This window comes from Prionailurus bengalensis, chromosome B4 (genome assembly GCF_016509475.1).
Source record: "Prionailurus bengalensis isolate Pbe53 chromosome B4, Fcat_Pben_1.1_paternal_pri, whole genome shotgun sequence".
NCBI lineage: Eukaryota > Metazoa > Chordata > Mammalia > Carnivora > Felidae > Prionailurus > Prionailurus bengalensis.
In genome coordinates this window covers 41,841,873-41,854,205 of record NC_057358.1, presented here as the reverse complement: position 1 = coordinate 41,854,205, position 12,333 = coordinate 41,841,873, and the positions used below count along the sequence as shown (strand labels likewise).

The following is a 12,333-nucleotide window of genomic DNA, read 5'->3' as shown; positions in this document are numbered from 1 at the left end:
CCTTTTTACTTCCTACCCCTATTTGGTGACTGCATTCCAGTGAATCTATACCTTATCGAAGGAAGATGCTCCCTTCTTTTACACACCACTAGGAATAAACACTTGCCAGTTAAACTGTGATATATCATTGATTATAAGATGAATCTTGATTTCAGGAGCATTCAAATGTTGGGGGAAACCACGTGCCTTGAAATCGATTGCACTGGGCCTGGAATCAAAGGACGGGTCCAGGACCGGTTCATTACCTAACTTCTCAGCTTCTTCAAGTATAAAACAGAGACAGATAACATCAATTCTGCCTACCTTACATGGCTGTCAGAAGACTCTAATGAAACAGTGAAAGAGGGGCGCCTGGGTGGCTCAGTCGGTTAAGCATCCAACTTCAGCTCAGGTCATGATCTCATGGTCATGATCTGTGCTGATGGCTCAGAGCCCGAAGCCTGCTTCACAGCATGCGTCAGCACACGGCGAGAAAAAGAAAGCATCTTACCAAATTGTCCAGGATTCCTTCCCCTTTTCCTTCTGAATTCAACACTCACCAGAAAAGTTAGTGACTCTCTCCTACTCTTCCGTGTTTTGACTTCTCCTTTTCAATTTTGCCATCCAACTAGATTATTTTATTTTCCCCTCTAAATCTCAAGACACATGTGAGGACATCTCTGGGCCCTGCTACCTTCCCTGGGTCAGCAAGAGGTCAAGCCAAGGGCTCTTACAGTGACAGGGGACATGTTACATAATCTTCTCAGTATCCTGGGGAGTCATAAAAATGATGGTGCTTATTGCCATCCTCAGGGCCATCTGAACCCCAGCTGTGGTGACAATGCTAATATACAAACCGCAAATTTAGAACCTTCCGTGTTAGTATCAAATGTAACTAACACACATGGGTATAAACATGAAAAGGACATTTTATCTTGATTGATTGATTGATTGATTCAAGTGGAGTTTTTTTAAGTTTATTTATTTTTGAGAAAGGGGGGGGGAGGGGCAGAGAGAGAGAGGGAGACAGAGAATTCGAGGGAGGCTCCACACAGCCAGTACAGAGCCCAACATGGGGCTTAATCTCGCTAACCATGAGATCATGACCTGGGCCGAAATCAAGACTCAAATGCTTCATCGACTGAGCTACCCAAGCGCCACAAACATGAGAAGTACATTTTAGGATATGAGCACTAGTGCTACTCAGAATCCTAACTATCATATTCACAATGTTAGGGTCTCTAAGGGGCTGAATAATACCATCCCTCTTTGCATTCCAAGTTCTAGAGAGATGGAGAAATAAAACAAAAGCAGCAAACGGAGGCCAAAGTAATATCTCTAATTGCAATAAATGCCAAGATCGAGCAAGCAGCCTAGCGTAAAAGCCAAATAGTGGCTAACTGACTGCCAGAGTTAGAATTACCCTTCTAGGGGCGCCTGGGTGGCTCAGTCAGTTACGCATCCGACTCTTGGTTTTGGCTCACGTCGTGATCTCACGGTTGGTGGATTCAAGTTCCACACTGGGCTGTGCGCTGACAGTGTGGAACCCACCTGGGATTCTCTCTCTCTCTCTCTCTTTGCCCCTCTCGCCCCCCAAAATAAATAAGCTTTAAAAAAAAAAAAAAAAAAAGAATTACCCTTCTAGACACAGACAATGCTAGTCCAGGGAAGGCCTTCTCAAATAGAGAATACATGCTCCCCTTGGACAGCTCACTCCCAAGAGGAAGAAGGGCCAAGGTAAGGACATGCCCACGTATTCTTTCCGCCTTTACCAGGTAGATAAATCACTCTATCTCCCCAGAGCTGTGAGTGATGGAATGGAGTGGCCACAAGAGTCATATCATGGAGCTCTCTCCATCGGGAAAGATCTATCAGAGGTAGTACAAATATTTCCCCCCAACACTCCCAAGGCTTTTCTTCTTTAACCTGTTAGATTTGACAATTAAGCATACAATGAGGTAGGCAGACTACCTGGGAGAAAGGCTCAGCAATCTAATGAGGGCTCCATTCGGCCAACACCAACCACTGTTCCCCTTTTGTGTCCTCCAGCACCACTGGCCCCAGAAGCCCCCCGCCCCAAATGATTCTGAACAATCCATTAACGTTAAGTATATTCCGCACCCAAGGTTGGAAATTCACCTATTCCATTCCCATCCCAGATTACACCCAGCCTTGTCAGCCAAGACAGCTATCAGAGCTCTGCAATGGGATTAAATGACGGTATTAAGAATTCCAACAATAGAAATTCTTGTCCTGACAGCCCGCGCCGTACGCCTCTCTACTCGAGGCCCCGCTCTGGGTGTAGACCTCTGAGTGCCTGCTGGCCTGCGGGGAGCCCAGGGCCTGGGTTCCCTGCAGGACAAGTGCTGACAGGAGAACGTGGCGTTGCTCTCAGGCACAACCGTCCGGGACTACGCCCAGATGAAGGAGCTGCCGCCGCACCTCGGGCCCCAGGCCTGTGGTGCTCCGCTTCTCTTGCAAGCAGATCGTGCATCAGGAGAATGCCAAGAACAAAGAGATCCGAAATTCCCTGAGTACTTCCCACGCCGTAGCTGGTTCGAGCCCAACTTCACGCTAAGTGCCAGGGGAACAGCGCGCAGACGCACCCCTTCTTCACCTTCCTGCGGTAGGCTCCGCCTGCCCCTAGTGACGACGCCACTGCGCGCACGACCCACCCCAAGTTCATCATCTGGTCTCCAGTGTCCCCACCGACGTCACCTGGAATTTCGAGAAGTTCCTGGTAGGCCCAGATGGTGTGCCTATGCGCAGGGACAGCTGCTGCTTTCTAACCATCCACATGAAGCCTGACATCGAAGCCCTGCTGTGCCTAGGGCGCCCCCTACCCCCGCTGCTTGGCAGTCACAGCGCGGCCCTCTGGGGATTTCATCAAGGATGGTGTTTTCTCGAAATCTGCGTGGAGGAACACCTGATGTCCAGGAAAATCTCCTGAGATGGGCGCTTCTTGTCCATCCCAGCATCTGCTCTCCAAACCAAGGCTCCTCACTAGTATAGTGTTGGGTGTCATCAGAGAGGAAAGAAGAAAGAAAGAAAGAAGAAAGAGAAAGGAAGGAAAAGAGGAAGAAAGAAAGAAAGAGAAAGAAAGGAAGGAAGGAAGGAAGGAAAGAAGGAAGGAAGGAAGGAAGGAAAAGGAAGGAAAGGAAAGGAAAGGAAAGGAGGAAGGAATTCCAACAATAAAATGCCAACAATAAAGAGGTGTTGCCAATATGAACAACTATTTTAAAACTTCTCATTATCAAACTCCAAAATCAAAGTCCAAATCTCATTGCAAAAGAAATCCCAAAGGTACTGAAGCCCAAAGTTCTTAAGTTAAACTCATGAAACCATCAGTCCCAATTTGTGTTCAGTTGAGTCTCAGCTATGGGGTTTCCATACCTGAGCGGTGGTGTGGCTCCTTGAGTGGCTGCAGCCTGAGCCACAATGATTTAGTTCCTGCAAAATCCCAGAGACTGTGCAGATAGCTCTGAGGCACACCTTTCCTGAGCCCAGTTTTGGAAAGTCCAAAGAGTTCATGAGACACAAGAATATCGTAACACTAGCCCCACCACCACAAAATTTCTAAAACAAGCCATCCCCAGACCCCAAAGAAGACATCCCAGGAAAAATTAAAATTATATTTCCAAAACCCAGTACTTCATGTTGCCAAAGACTGAAGAAGAAATTCAGTAGCATCTGAGGGAAAGAGAAAATCTTAGTTTTGGGGGTGTTTTTTTTCAACGTTTTATTTATTTTTGAGACAGGGAGAGACAGAGCATGAACAGGGGAGGGTCAGAGAGAGGGAGACACAGAATCTGAAACAGGCTCCAGGCTCTGAGCTGTCAGCACAGAGCCCGACGCGGGGCTCGAACTCACGGAACGTGAGATGATGACCTGAGCTGAAGTCGGATGCTCAACCGACTGAGCCACCCAGGCGCCCCGTCTTAGTTTTTGATCTCACCTTAATGCCCCTTGGTTTATGCCAACTGTTCAGAATCCATATCTTGTGAACTTAAACACCACTGAAAGACATCATCTAGGAAAAGGCTAATCTGGGCATTCTACATTTACCATATGGGGTCCTTCTATATGACACATTTCCCTTCCATTTCCTGCCTTGGTCTCAAGCCTCTGGCACCCAGGGCTGCATTGATAGGTGAGCTTTGCCTACAATCCAGCCTCCACGATGTACAGGACAGATGGTTTCCAACATATGCCTCTGTGACTTTTGCCACTTTTATGGAATCTCTCAGAGCTGAAAAGCCTTCCCACTAAGGAAGGCTTTCTCTTCGTCCCCATGTTTATTTCAGCTGCAAAAAAAAGACACTCAGTAGATTGTTGAACCTGAGGTTCATTGTGAAGGTTCAGAAGCCTGTGCACTTTGGGAAGGACCAATACCTCTGCCAGATACCCTACTATCAGTTTTTCTTCCACTTTTTAATGTCAATAATAGATTATGGTGACTTCACAAATTAGGGCACAGGCAATGCCAGAAAAGCCTACCTACCATAAAGATATCACCTTGAGGGGGTGCCTGAGTGGCTTAGTCGGTTGAGCGTCTGGCTTTGGCTCAGGTCATGATCTCACAGTCTGTGGGTTCGAGCCCCGCATCGGGCTCTGTGCTGACAGCTCGGAGCCTGGAGCCTGCTTCGAATTCTGTGTCTCCCTCTGTCTCTGTTCCTCCCCACTCATTCTCTCTCTCTCTCTCTCTCTCTCTCTCTCTCTCTGTCTTCCTCAAAAAATAAATTAAAAACACATTAAAAAAATATATATATATCACCTTGAAACCCACTCAGTAATTTTTTGAGAATCTGCCGCTCTCAAGCCTGTGAACAAGCTGCTTGAATTCAAGATCAGTCTTTCCAATTTCTTCCTTGGCCCTGAATGTAGACAGGCATTTGCCAGTTGAGCACTCATTACCTTAGCCGGGCACTCACATATGAAAGCTACTCTCCCAGTGCTCTGTAGCACCCACAGAACTCAGCTTCCTTACGGGAGGTATTCCTGTAAGGAAACATCAGGAGTAATGGAAGAAGATCCCACTACTACTACATACAGGGTGTCCGGATTATTGCAAAAATTCGAATATAAACAATGCTTGCCAAAATACTAATTCGTTGTTCAATAAAACCAAATCAAGATCATTTTATTGATGCACTTTTTTGACATGGAAAAGATCATTTAAAAAAAGTGTAGCTACATCAGAATAAAGTGTAAGTGGGAGAGGGGGCTACAAGAAAGTAAACGTGGAAAAGAAGCAGTAATTTCTACAGTCTGCATGATTGTGTCCCCCCCCAATTCACAAGTTAGAATCCTAACGCCCTCTGTGCTAGTGTTAGAAGATGAGGTCTTTGGGGGTAGAGCCCTCAAGAATGGGATTAGTGCTCTTTTGAAAGAAACCCCAGAAAAAGACAGAGAGAAAGAGACAGAGAGACCCCAGAGAGCTCCCTAGCCCTATGTGAGAACAACGAAATTTCTGCAACTCCGAAGATGGCCTTCACCCAACCATACTGTCACCCTGACCTTGGACTTCCAGCGTCCAGATCTGTGAGAAGTAAATTTCTATTGTTTATAAGCCACCCAGTCTGTATTATTAAGTCCAAATTAAGAGTGTTAAATAACGAAAATCTACTTAAGTAATTTTAAAGACCTAATTGGTTTTTTTTAACTTCTTTCTAATGTTTATTTTATTTTTGCGGGGAGAGAGGGGGCAGGGAAGGGCAGCAAGAAAGGGAGAAACAGAATCCCAAGCAGCCTCTAGGATCTGAGCTGTCAGCACAGACAGAGCCTGATGCCAGACTCAAACTCACGGACCTTGAGACCATGATCCGAGCCAAAGTCAGATGCATAACCAACTGAGCCATGCAGACACCCCTTAAAGACCTGACTGGTTTTATTAAACAAGTCATGAATCAGGCAACATCCCATCTAGCAAGTTGAGGGGAACTCCAAAGGGCTACAGAAAAAGAAAGGTTTTTAAAGATACAGAGGGAGGAGTACCTGGGTAGCTCGGTTGGTTAAGCCCAGACTTCAGATCAGGTCATGATCTCATTGTTTGCAAGTTCAAGCTCTGTGTCAGGCTCTAAGCCAACAGCTCGGAGCCTGAAGCCCGCTGCAAATTCTGTGTCTCCCTCTCTCTGCGCTCCCATGCTCACACTCTGTCTCTCAAAAATTAATAAATGTTAAAAAAATTTTTTTTAAATAAACAAAGGTAGAAAGGGAGTGGAAAAAAGGAAATTATTAGCAAAGAATCCATTGTTTTAGGCAAGGTCACCTCCTAAGGAGAGCAGAAGGGGTCCATCAGTGAATTTCCTAGTGCTTATCAGGAAATTCCCATGTTGACTGGCTAAAGGTTACATTATGGGGGGGGGGGGGGGGGGAGGTCAAAACTGCAGTTAGGTTAGGTATTAAGCCTTGGTTTATTGGCTTGAGATCTTAGCCTAAGTGATGCCATTTTAAGCCTGTGGTTTACTTCCAGTGTCCAGAACTGTGTGAAGTAAATTTTTGTTATTTATAAGTCACTCAGTCTGTGGTATTTTCTTAGAGCAGTCCAAATGGACTAAAAGAGTAACAAAGTAAAGCCAATTTGGAGGGCTCCTCTGTTCCCACCTAAACTACATCATTAAAAGTACATGTACCTATGGCTTATGAAATACAAAGCACTATGTTAGTTCTGTTGACATAAATTGACCAGAAAGAACTCTAATATGAGAAGAGCATAGAGTTTTATTTGAGCCCAGATTAGGACAGCTGCCTGGGAAACACAATATTCACTGGGAAGAAAGTGATCCAGGGAATGAACAGTTTTTACAGGGTTATATACTTTTTTTTACATAAAGAGCCATAAATCAATATGTCAGAGGTATAGTCTCTCAAAAAAATTATAAATTAACATGTAGGCGGGATTTACGAGTTTTAACATCATAGACTAAGAAGTAGGAGCATTGATCGACATCTTAAGGACAGGAGGCTTTCCTTCAGGCTGCTCTTTTTTTTTTTAATTAATTAATTTTTTTTTTTTTTTTTTTTTTTTTTTTTTTTTTTTTTTTGGAGAGCAAGTCCGACCAGATGCGAGCAGGGGAGGGGCAGAGAGAGAGGGAGACACGGAATCTGAAGCAGGCTCCAGGCTCTGAGCTGTCAGCATAGAGCCCAATACAGGCCTTGAACCCACAAACAGTAAGATCGTGACCTGAGCCAAAGTTGACACTTAACCAGCTGAACCAGCCAGGTGCCCCCAGGCTGCTCATTTATAAAGCAGATGTCCTACACATGCTTGGTGGGCCTTAAATCAAGTTTTTGGTTTAAACAACGTTTATGTAGTCATGTTGACTTAGATGGAAATCTAAAATGGCCTCCCTCAGGTCAAGACTTAAGAGAGTTTTTCTCTCATCAGTTCCCCCATTTGATCAGTAATTTTTTGACAGAAAGCATTGATGATCATCATTTTGTCCCTTGATGTCAGGGTGATTCCTTATCCACCATGGGGCCATCATGTCCCTCCCTTCTAGGCCTGATTTAGGTGGCCTAGGAGTCTATGGGGGGGGGGGGGGGGCAGTGAGGTCAATAGTATGGCCTTTAAATAGGAAATATTACAACTGATTTTTTTTTTCAATGAGATCAACCTGTCGTGCAAACATTGTTCATGTGCTTTGTGGAGAGTTTTTCCCCTTTGCCTTTTTTGTAACCTTCATAGCATAAATATAGAAATAGTAATAAAAATCCAATTAATAACATTTAAAGCACCCAATGGGGAGTAAGTATAGAATCAGAAAGACAAGAGAAGAATCCAAAAAAATCCAGCACAGGTATTCTGATAATCTAGAATTAATTTGAGTATCTTCTTTATCTACAGTTATTTGTGCTTTGTGATATGTTTGAGCTGATTGGTTTAAAATGGTAATTACATTTTCTGTTATCTGTAAGGACTTCTCTGGCCCATTAGTTTCCATAGATAATACGTCTTGTGGTGGGTGTAATTCTCTCTCCCCATTTGGTCATCAATAACAATATTAGTATAATTTTTGTTAGCATCAGGCAACTCTATTTGAGTTGCAAAGCCAGTATTATACCATATAGCAGTAGTGTTGTGAAGAAAAGTCCTCTGGTTACAAAATAAATCAAGGAGTATTGCAGAGGTGTTTTATAAACCTTCCCAACAAAATCTTCCTTTTCCCGTATACCATATGTTAGTTTGTATAGACATAGCCATTGTAGGCCACGTTGGAATGAATTCAGGATTCCATTGTTGGTTAGGGAATAACCACATATTTTGCCTGAATTCACAGATGTTAGTAGATATTGGAATCCAGTAAGAATCAATGGCTAATAAGGCCCATTTTCCTCCAACGGGAAGAACTCTGGTCATATTTACAACAGTTTTTGTTCCTACTCATTGAACAACATCCTAAGTCTGGTTGACCATAAATTTGCCATAAGTACTAAGTTGCCATAAGTACTAAGGCAGAAATTAAATATTTAATATGAGTTACAGGAGGCTTTAAGGATTTTCTACAGATTAGGAGAGCCATATAATTTCCATAAATGTATATTTATGGAAATTATAAAATTTCCATAAATGTATATTTTGGGTTTCTGCAGTTAATAAAGGCCATTGGCCATAGATACTTCAGATTCATGTGGATTAGCATGTCTAGGAGCCCTCGGGTTAAAGTACATGCTTTTCTCCATTGTTGGATACAAGCATTTTTCATCATAATATGCTGTTTGATTTAGCCATTTTTAAAAAAATGTTCATTTATTTTGAAAGAGAGAGTGCACACGAGCAGAGAAGGGCAGAGAGACAGGGAGAAAGACAGGCTCCAAGCTGTCAGTGCAGAGCCCTACACAGGGCTTGACTTCATGAACCAGGAGATCCTGACCCCAGCCAAAATCAAGAGTCGGAGCCACCCAGGTGCCCCTAGCCATTTTATTAAAGGCTAGATTATCAGCCCAAGCAGATGCAGAATTCCATCCTTTACCTTCTTCCTGAAATAAACATTCTTCTAATTTTCCTTTTTGTCCAAGAGTGTTTTTCCTTTGACATGTCTTTTTTGCTTGTTTGTTTCATTGGTTGGTTTTTTTTGTTTGTTTGTTTTTTAATTGTTTTTAATGTTTATTTATTTTTTGAGAGAGAGAGAGAGAGAGAGAGACAGAGCACAAGCGGGCGAGGGGCAGAGAGAGAGGGAGACAGAATCCAAAGCAGACTCCTGGTTCCAAGCTGTCAGCACAGAGCCCCATACTGGTCTCAAACTCCCCTAACCACAAGATCATGACCTGAGCCAAAGTCGAATACTTAACCAACTGAGCCACCTGGTCGCCCCAGAACTTTTTTTTTAAGTTTTTATTTATTTATTTTGAGAGAAAGAGAGAGTGCATGCATAGGAGTGGGGGTGGGGGACCAGAGAGAGAGAGAGAGAGGGAATCCCAAGCAAGTTGTGGGACTTGATCTCAAGTTTTGTGAGATTGTGACCTGAGCTGAAATCAAGAGTCGGACGCTTAACAGACTAAGCCACCCAGACACCCAGACATGTCTTTATGAAAGGCAAGCTCAGCCTGACTGAGGGAGGATACCCAGACCTGGCATAACGATGCCACCCAAAGTTTTCTTTCTTCACTGGGGCCAGCGCTGACTTATCCACCAAACGTGTTGCTGCCATTGTAAACCAACAGCTTTAGTACAATTAGGATAAAGATTTTGAACCCAAAAGTGTTGGGCTCGCCAGACTAGTGCTAATTGAGTAGTAGGAACTTCTCAATGTAATTTGGTCTGAGTATGCCATGAGGCTTCTCATAATCTTCTGGGTCCTAAGACAAAGTCAGATTTAGAAGGTGGATGAATCCACCAAGTCACTCTGCTAAAGTAGCATCTCTGGGAGATACCCATTGGGTTTTTTGGGTTTTAGTTTTTTTGGCTTAGGCCATTCCATCTACAAAAACATGGTCTGTGAATACATGGGATATTTTGGCGTGTCGGACATGCTGTCACTTGTACCCAAGCTCCCACTGTGTCCAGGAACCTTTCTTAATAAATTATCATCTAAGTTTATAGAGACACAATGGTCAATCTGTTGAGTGTCATACATAATGCAGGTTAAACTTGAGTTAGGAAGTCCTTTTTGAAAGACTTTTCCTAATAAAAGTCCTTTATAATATATATATCCTAAAAATCAAGCGTCAGAAGCTAAAGGAACATTATAGTGTGTCCAAGAGGTCATGAATATGTTATCTAAGTTATCATCATAGTAAAGTACTAGGGTACTATTTGAAGTTACATTAGTTAAATCCGCAGGATATTTCATCAGGATATAATAAAGGAGGAGGTGAAAGCAAACAGGTAGGTTTACTATATTCTAACATTACAAACTGAAAAAGAAAGAAGAGTAGAATACAGGCCTGGTCTCAAATCTTGGGACAAGCTGATGTCATCTATTTCTTATCCTGGTCTGGCATCCATTGCTTAGTTAGTCAGAGCCAAGTGTCAGAGACAAGAGTTGAAGTTCACTCTGGTGAAGGGACCTTTTTAAAGGAGAAATGTGGATGCCTGCATTTAGACCTTTTGACATAACAGCACAAGGGTTATTCAGCAATACTTGATAAGGTCCCTTCCAGTAAGGTTGTAATGACCCTTTTATTTGATGTCTTTTCTAATAAACAAGATCCCCGGGTTGGTCTTTGAAATCTTCGTCTCCTAGGAGTTCACTGTAAAAGAAACTGTGAACAAAATTTTCACTTTGTTTAAGGGCTATAATGAGGCCTTGATAGTAATGGCAATAATATTAATAAGGTTGGTTCATACATTCCTTCATCTAACCTCATAAGCCATGCAATTGTTATGACTTCAAAAGGGGATAATCGATGTTTTTGAAGGGTAGTACATCTCTAACCTGGAAGTACAGTAAAACCTTGGTTTGTGAGTATAACTCGTCCCAGAAGCATGTTTGTAATCCAAAGCACTTCTGTATCAAAGTGAATTTCCCCATAAGAAATAATGGAAACTCAGACGATTCGTTCCACAATCCAAAAATATTCATATAAAATGATTACAACACTGTAATATAATACAAAATAATAAAGAAAATACAAAATATAAAGAAAATAAACTAACTTGCACTTATCTTTGAAAACCTTCAAAGGCTGGAGTGAAGGAGACAAGAGAGAGGAGGGTTATTGTGTTGGACAACTTTCACTATCGCTAACAGAATCCCTGCTATCTATTGGCTCAATGGAATCTTTTCCCACATGGCAGCTATTGTATACACTCACCCGGATGCTGACTACAGGACAGTATTAATAAACTCTTGGCATATATTGTACTTAGTGTAACTGGCAACAAGGCAGCAGAGGAAAGGGTCTGTATCTGCAGGCAGCCTGACCTGGAAAAAGCAAAGCATTCCTAAACTTACTCTTGTATGGAAAAGCAAAAGACTCTCATAGGGGCTTTGCAATAGCAAAAAATACACTAGTGCCAGCTGTGAGCACCTTCCAACGTTCTGAAAAATCACTGATTTCTGCCAAACACTATGGCCTGAGACCAAGCATCCGAGCATGGGAGACGATCACCCACAACTCCTCAGCAAATTAGAGAGAGAGAGAGAGAGAGAACTAATGGCGCAGTTGTGATCATGTGACATTCAGCATATGTACTACCCATATTGCAAGACATCATTCATTTATCAAGTTAAAATTTTTTAGAAATGTTTGCTCGTCTTGCAGAACACTCGCAGAACAAGTTACTTGCAATCCAAGGTTTTACTATACTAGTAGGAGAGGTTTTGGCCATGGAAATTTAAATCGTTCGGAAAATTTTGCCAAATGAATCTTAATGGTACCATTTTTTCTTTCCACCAATCCTGGGGATTGCAGACACTAAGCACAATGGAAATGTTATAGGCCAAACATTACAAATGGTTTTAATTATTTGTCCAGTAAAATAGGAACCTTGATCATGATGTAGTTCAGAGGGAATTCCCCAAACAGGAATTATCCTTTCTAAATAATTTGCCTACCGTTAATGCCATAGCTCTCTTCTGTAAGGAAAAGATGAAAACCAATGTGAAAATCATAGCCAAAACATATTTATATCCTTGAGATGGTGGCATCTGGACAAAATCCAATGGCCATACCTCAAATGGTCCTTTGGGAAGCGAGAGATGTCTTTGTGATCCATGTAATAACTTCCCAGAATTGTGTATTGGGCAAATGGTACAGCGGGCATACATTTGATAGGTTCCATAAACATTATTTACTCCATAAAATCATTTTTCCAGATCTCCAATGAGTCAATTAACAAATATGTGAAAGTAAAAGTATTTGTACTCCGATAGGAACACTAAGTTTTTTGTTAGGCCCAACCCATACCTG

General features: G+C 42.5%; 1 pseudogene; it reads left to right on the top strand.

Annotated features, from left to right (window-relative positions):
- Positions 1-1,724: 1,724 nt before the first annotated feature.
- On the top strand, positions 1,725-3,046 carry LOC122473567 (annotated as a pseudogene).
- Positions 3,047-12,333: the final 9,287 nt, after the last annotated feature.